The sequence below is a fragment of the Arachis ipaensis genome, chromosome B03 (genome assembly GCF_000816755.2).
Source record: "Arachis ipaensis cultivar K30076 chromosome B03, Araip1.1, whole genome shotgun sequence".
Classification (NCBI taxonomy): Eukaryota; Viridiplantae; Streptophyta; class Magnoliopsida; order Fabales; family Fabaceae; genus Arachis; species Arachis ipaensis.
The window spans coordinates 75,450,823-75,458,403 of record NC_029787.2 but is presented as its reverse complement, the minus strand read 5'-3'; the positions used below and the strand labels follow the sequence as shown (position 1 = coordinate 75,458,403).

Below are 7,581 nucleotides of genomic sequence, written 5' to 3'. Positions count from 1 at the left end.
ATTTAAAGTAAAAAGTAGACTAAAAATATAAATAACAAAAGATTAGGCTTAAAAATATGAATATAGAAGACTTAAGGCCAAAAATATAATTATATAAAAGATTTGGGTCAAGAGTATTATTAAAATAAAATTTCAGACAATACTTAAGAATAAAAATATAATTATATAAAAGATTTGGTCCAAAATTATAATTAAAATAAAATTTTTGGTAAAAAAATAATTTCAGTGAATTTAAGGGGTAAAAGTGTAAATAAAATAAAATAATAGGATAAGTATCAAAGATTAGGGATAAAATAATAATTTATGCTAAAAAGGGTAAATTTATCATTAGTAAAAAGATATAGGATAAAATAATAATTTAAAAATTACAAAGGGTAAATTGATCATTTTGGTAAAAGATAAGTTTAAAATAAGTAACTATGTAGTTTAGGGGTAAAATAGTCATTTTTGATAAAAAGAGAAGATTAAAATAAATCACTATGAAACCTAAGGAAAAAGTTGTTATTTTGATAAAATATAAGATTAAAATAGTAAAAGTAGGAAAACTAAGGACAAAATAGTTATTTTAGAAAAATATATGATTAATATGGTGAGAATTGAATGTTAATGGACAAAATTTTAAGGCTAAAAAAGTAATTATGAAAAAAGAGGACATAAAAGTTTTTTAAGAATAGATTAAAGGACAGCATACAAATTAAAATAAAAGACTAAGGACAAAGATGTAATTTCAAGAGATTAGAGACATAAATGTCATCATGTGAAAAGAGTTATGTTGAGAAAGTAAAGTAAAAGACTAAAGGATATAATTGTTATTTTAATAAAAGATGGATGGCAAAATAGTAAATTCAAGATAAAGAGAGGATAGAATGAAAACTTTACTAGGAGACTGAGGATGAAAGGACTCCTTACTCACAGAGAAAAACTAATAAGTATGAAATGTTTAGAAACCTTAAAAACATTAGGAATCATTAACTAGATATTCACCTGGTAAAGTCGAGGGTTTCGTTTCGCTTGCCAGTGTACAAACTGTATGCAGGATTTATGTTTTACATTCATAAAGAATTATTTGATTTCAGATACTCCCACGAGCTACTAAATAATGTTTTTCCATTGTACGTATTTTATGGCATCAAACTTTGCGACGATTGCCTATTGTCATGGACTAGTAGTATTCTTAACCACTTGACACGTATGCATGGACTGACGTAATTGAAAAGTCATATCTAGGACTAGTTCCTAGATAATATCAGGTTGTGGGTTATAAACTGACACGTGAGCTCATGCACTGCTTAGAAAAAACATGCATTATATTATTTGCGGCATTTTCTCTCTATTTGTACTTTGTACATGTTCTCTATGATTATGTTACATGCTTGATCTTATTTTCCTGTATTTTGTGATTGATGTGTGTGTTATTATTAGTGCTACTTGCATACTGTGATAGGTTATGGTTAACAAGAGACTGAGACTAGGATAGATAATCAACGTTTAAAACTTGAACCTAGGGCTAACACAACGAAATGCACGACGATGTGAAACACTAAAGCGCTGCCTTAGGATCAATACATGATTTGTCCCCTCGTTAGTATCTTGTTGGGAACTGTAGGTTCTCACCCTTTTCTTTTACTATTCCTACAGGCAGAGCTGACAGTGACATTCGCTGAACGTTGAGGCTGTTGTTCGTTATGCTCTGCACTCTGAAGTATATTAGCATCTTGGAGGACACCCTCTATTACATACAGCTATGAAGACTAGAGAATTTTTCTCTTTACTTGTTAGCATTTTTTTAAGGGATAGGACTTTACTGTTTTTTGTTAGTGCCAAGTTTCAGATTAGGAGCTTCCTGAATGGGCCTAGATCTAGGGTGTTTTATATTTCATACGAGTGTATAATATATATAATACACTAATAGAGTCTATGTCTAGGTTGCAATATCATATGCTTTGTATGATTGATACTATTCCCTATATGTTTATATGAAGCCTTCGTGGCATATTGTGTTATAATCTGTTTATCTCTGTGTTTATGATTTTTGTAATCTTTATCCACTTTACTAACCCACACTAACGTATAATGACACATAAATTCGCGTATGACAAGTACGGCAAGCTCAATATTATATAACTAATTACAGAGTCTAGAGCCCATAGGTTAACCGATGAGTAACATACTACGATTAGCATTTGTCATGACATGTTAAAAGTTAGGTCGATACAGCCACCACCACTACACCTCCACCACAACCATCACCACCACCAATAACTCATACAGCTCTAAAATCTTTAGAACCAACATTTATCTTTTTCTCTCTAAATCTATTACCACTATGACCATTAACTAAATTCCTCAAAATTATTCATGGTTGCATTATCTAAGTTAAAAAATTTTCTAAAATCCCACTTGTAAAACCAAAGTAGATATATAAGAAAAAAACAAACGCAGTAACATTCAAATGGTGGACATGGTAGTGGCTCATCTCACTCCCAGCAACAACTTATTCCTTCTATATTTTGTCTTTCCCACAGCACAACGTCCTCTTTCCACCTCAGTGGCGGCAGTAGTGGCTCCCTCTGTCATCTCCATCCTTACTTTTTGCCATTATTGTAACATCTTTACTATCAGAATGTCACGCTTCCAGTTGCGCCACTCTGATAGCGAGGATATTATGATAACTTCCATATATTTAATAATAAAATAGGAGCCTTTAACTCGAAACTATATCGCTGTTTTCTTTAAAAAACCGAAAGTTTTTTTTTTACAAACATGCATACATAAACAAATTCAATGACAATCTTCATATATATATATATATATATACATATACATAAACATACGAGACTTCTCATACAAATAACTTACAATTATGATAAGCATACATATCATTACAACTCCTATCCCTCTTTACAGAAATATAATAACAAAGGCGAGGGAAAAACTATATTTATCCCTCTTTACAGAAATATAATAACAAAGGCGAGGGAAAAACTATAACTAATATATAAATATACAACACAATCAGATATGCAAAAGAAACTCTATAAACTCCTCGTCTGTCCTGAAAAGAGAAATCTATAGGGGGTGAGAACCTAACCACACGGTCTCACCATAGGAGTTTCAAACTTATCATAAGAAGATATATAAAAGAAAACTGTTTTCTACCGCAGGGATCATCACTCGTCTTATGAATCTTTTAGAAAATCAATGGTTAATTATCCAAAAATCCAAATTCACATTTTATTTGTAAAAAATCGAAATTAAACATAATATACCATAACATTCCACTACTTACCAAAGAAACATTCCGACCAAACTTACCAAGACATATAATGTGCCCAAATTGCGGCCCCCGACCCAACAATCATAGCCTCCGTCCCAACAATCACGGCTTCCGACCCAAACATAGTCAAACACGACCTCCAGCCCAAAACATAATCAACCACGACCTCCAACCCAAAACATAATAAACCATGGCCTTTGGTCCAAAACATAATGAATCAACGATCAACTATCATAATCCGAACCAATCAATCACAAACACAAGTAATGAAGTTCAAATACAATCAAGAGTAATTACAGTATGACAATTAGCAGTTAAATAGAAATATTCACATAGGCAAACCAAATACAATATGCACACCCAAACAATGTCATATAGATGCATATGATGCATGTCTATCCTACTGGCCATGAACTCACGTGTCAGTTAACAGCCAGACCCAACACATTTGGTAGCTAACCCGGACATAATTTCTCAACACAAAGGGAATCCTCAACCTTATAATCAGAGAGAGACTGTGATGTAATGATAGAGAATCCTTAACCTAACTCATTCATACCACAGCCAAAAATTAAATCGAAGGGAATCCTCAACCTTCTCCATTCAATTCTCCGATATAGCAAGAGAGGGAATCTTCAACTCCGCTTATCCACTACAATAAGAGAGAGACACCATACTCACTATAAGACCTAGAATTTTGGAAGAAGGGGGTGGCGGCTGGTAGTGTTAGGAGGGTTTAGGTTTAGGGTGTGTGTGTGTTTTGGGATTTTGGGGCTATAGTTAAATTTGGGACAAATGTGAAATTAGAGATTTTTGGGTAAATTTGGGTTTGGTAAATTTAATCAAATTAGGTATAGATTTAATTAAAAATCTATTTTAATCCCTTAAAATTACCTTAAAAATATTATTTAATTATCCATTTGCTAATTGGATTTAAATCAAGTATTCGAAATTTGAAATTAAAGATGATATAATTAATTTTTTTTGTTTATAAAAATTAAAGTATTAAATTCCAAAATCTCAATTATTTAAACTAAATCATATAAAATTCTTATTCTTTTACTACTAATAAACTTTATAATTTAAATATAGAAAATTATTCAATAATTATAAAATTAAGCAAAATTCCTATTTTAATTATCAAAACTTGATTTAATTACTTTTAACAAAAAATAGTTTCTAAAAATAAAATCTTCAATGAATAAATAAATTGAAATGATCTCATAATAAGATTTTCCAAAATTCTGGGTCTTATAGTGAGGATGGTGGCTTTGTCCTGCTTATCAACTTTTGGGTCTTATAATGATCTCATAACACTACCAACCGCCACCCCCTTCCCAAAAAAAAAAGACACAAACACACACACACACACGGCAGAAATAAAGAAAGAAAGAGAGGGGGAAGCTGCGACGGGGGAGAAGAGAAGAGAGGAAGGAGACGTGCCGATGCTGGTGGGCCTCGCCGTCGCCGCGCCCTACCCAGTCGCCGCCAAGATGACCGAACAAAGGAGAGAGAGAACCAGAGGAGAAGAAGAGTGGCACTGTCCCGCCGTTCGTCATCACAGATAAAGCTCACCGCCACCGCTGTTGTCCGCGCCGTCATCATCGCTAGTGGCATCGCTGTTGTTGTCGGGTCCAGCCAACGCCGTGTGGAGTCACCAAGTCCCGTCATCGTCCAGTGTCATCGTCGCCGTCAAGCCGTGTCAGAGTGAAGGAGTCGCTACCGCTACTATTGTCCGCGCCATTGTCGTTCTCACTACGAAGCCAGCGTCCCCGTCATCCATGGGTGAAGCCTAAGAGAGAGAGTCCACAAAGAGAGAGACTAACAGAAGAGTGACGCGGGTGTAAAGGGAAAAGCCTGTTTTGCCACTGCTGCTGTGCCTAGTCACTGTCGCTCACTCCGTTGCTGTTGCTGGGGATGCATCGCCGGGCCTCTATCGCTGGAAAATGGCGCTGCCATTGCTGAGATCCACTCCTGTTAAGGGTTTTACTTTTGGTTTCCGTTCTTTTGAATTATGGAAACATTATCGTCACTGCATGGTTGTTACAGTTTCCGTCACCGAGCTTCTGATCACCGTTGTTGCTTGGGATAGTTGTCGGAGCTACAGCCTGATCAGTTCAGATGTCGCAGCTGCTTCGTTCTTTTGTTGTAGTAAGTATCTCTGTTTCGGAAACCTCATAGTTAGTATTCTATTGTACGTTATTAAGGAATTCGCGATATTGATGATTTAGGATTGGATTATTGAGGTTGCATGTTACACTTAAAGCTGTTTCTGTTGTTGCGAAAGTAAGCAGAGCTGTGGATGCAGTTGCTGCTGTTGCGGGCCGAGGGAAACGAGATTTTATCGCATTAAAGTCACTGCGGACTTGATTACTCAAGGTAGGGGATTGTTTTAAATAAGAAAATATTTTAGGCTTTGAATACCTGACAAGTTTAGTAGGTTAATGCAAATGGTTGAATGTTAGTGATGTAAATGATTTTTTGTTGAGATTGTCACGTGTGTTGTTAAATTAGTTGACTTTTGAATTTCTAGTAAAAAGGAAATGAATATGTTGATATTGAATTTCTTTGATTTCAATCTATATGATTGGTGTAAGACCCGAGAAAATTATAAAAGGATTAGTTAGATAATTAATCATCAAGTTAAAATAGTTAAAGCGTGTCCAGATGGAGTCAAAAATCAAGACTAAGGAATTTGAAGATTTAATTATGATAATTGGATTCAGTGAATTTTTCCGAATGGGGAAAAAATAATAATAATCTTCTGCGGAAATACGCGTAAATACATGTACTAGTAATTCAACCGGCAGTACCGGCTTAAGTCTGTCTGGCACTGCAAGTGAGTAAATTAATTATAAGTAAATAAGATTAAGAATTTAAAATTTATAATTTGAGAAGATTGAAATATTCAAAATACGATTTAAAACTCCCATCTAAAAGGTTTTGGCCCAAAAACGGACTAAATCAAGTGAACCGGGCCCAAGTGGCCCAAGCCCACCTTATACAAAGATCTATTTCAGCACAAAACACCTCATTCTTCCCTCCTTTCAAAGAGAACACACGGTGAGAGAGAAGAGAGTAACGAAAACCTAGAGTACTATTCACCTTCATCTTGTTTTGCTTGTAACTTTTGATCCGGAGCTCCGATTGACGAGCCGTTTGCAGCCACGCGTAGCTCTCCTTATCCTCTTCAATTATATCTAATATTTGTGGTAAAAAACTCTCATTTTTTGCCCAGTTTTCTGTTCCTTACTAATTCATGTTTTTGGTTTTGGGGTTGTTGAATTTTTATGATTTTGGTTGTTTAGGGATGCTCTAGCATGAATTTCTAGTGGGTTCCATCTATATTTCATGTGGGTTAAGGTAAGGAAGCTTAACTCTCTTCATTATCCCCAATTTTATGTATGAACCCTAAAATAAATGTTGAGATATGTTGTTGTGACTAGATTATATGGAATAGAGAATTGTTGGGGCTGAATTTGATATGAAGTAGAATTTGATTGGCAAATTTGGGTGGTGGATCTTGGAGATTAAGCTAGACAAGGCTTCAAGGGTTGGAACCGCCGACATTTAAGGTACGGCTTTGAGTTTCGGGTAGGCATTATGTAAAGTTATGTGAATGCCTAGGTTAGTTGACCCTGGGATAGGTGTGGATTGAAATTGGTTGTTGTGAATGGCTATATGTATGTGTGTACTGATTAAGGATTGTTGTGACATTATAAATTGAATGGCATTTATTGATTTTATTGTTAATTGATTTGGATATTGGGCCAAAGGCCGTAATAGGGTGAGGAAACCCTTATGAGGTAAGTGAAGGTAATTGGTGTGAGTTATTGTAATGGTGGTGGACTTGGTGATTGATTGGAATTGAGTTTAGAGAATATTTGAAGGATTGAATCTTAAAATGTTGAACTACCTGGTGAAAATCAGAGTTTTGAAGTCAAACGACAATTTTGAAGGTGAACCAGTAACTCAATAGTGTTTGAAATGATAAGAAATTAAGAGCTAAGTAAACTATAATAAGTATGATTGTTAAGATTCAATTTTGAAGATTTTGTATTAACTGGAATATTAGTTATGATTTTTCAAAGTTAAATTGTGAGATCTGATTTTCTGCATTATTTTAAATGAAGTAAGAAACTTTGAAAATCTATAACTAATTCTGTAATGATCGAAATTGTAAGGGACCAAGTCTGGATTAAGTTTGGAAATATAAGGAGCTGGACTGGTGAATTTGAGACCTTTTCGTTAAGTTTATGATTTATGGTAAATTTTTGAAGTGTGGTTGTTAAATCTGATTTTTC

General features: G+C 34.5%; 1 long non-coding RNA gene across 1 annotated transcript; it reads left to right on the top strand.

Moving 5' to 3' along the window:
* LOC110269729 lies at window positions 6,348-6,797 on the top strand. The gene is made up of 3 exons (XR_002358493.1): window positions 6,348-6,489; window positions 6,586-6,640; window positions 6,738-6,797. It is a non-coding gene; the product is annotated as an uncharacterized LOC110269729 (long non-coding RNA).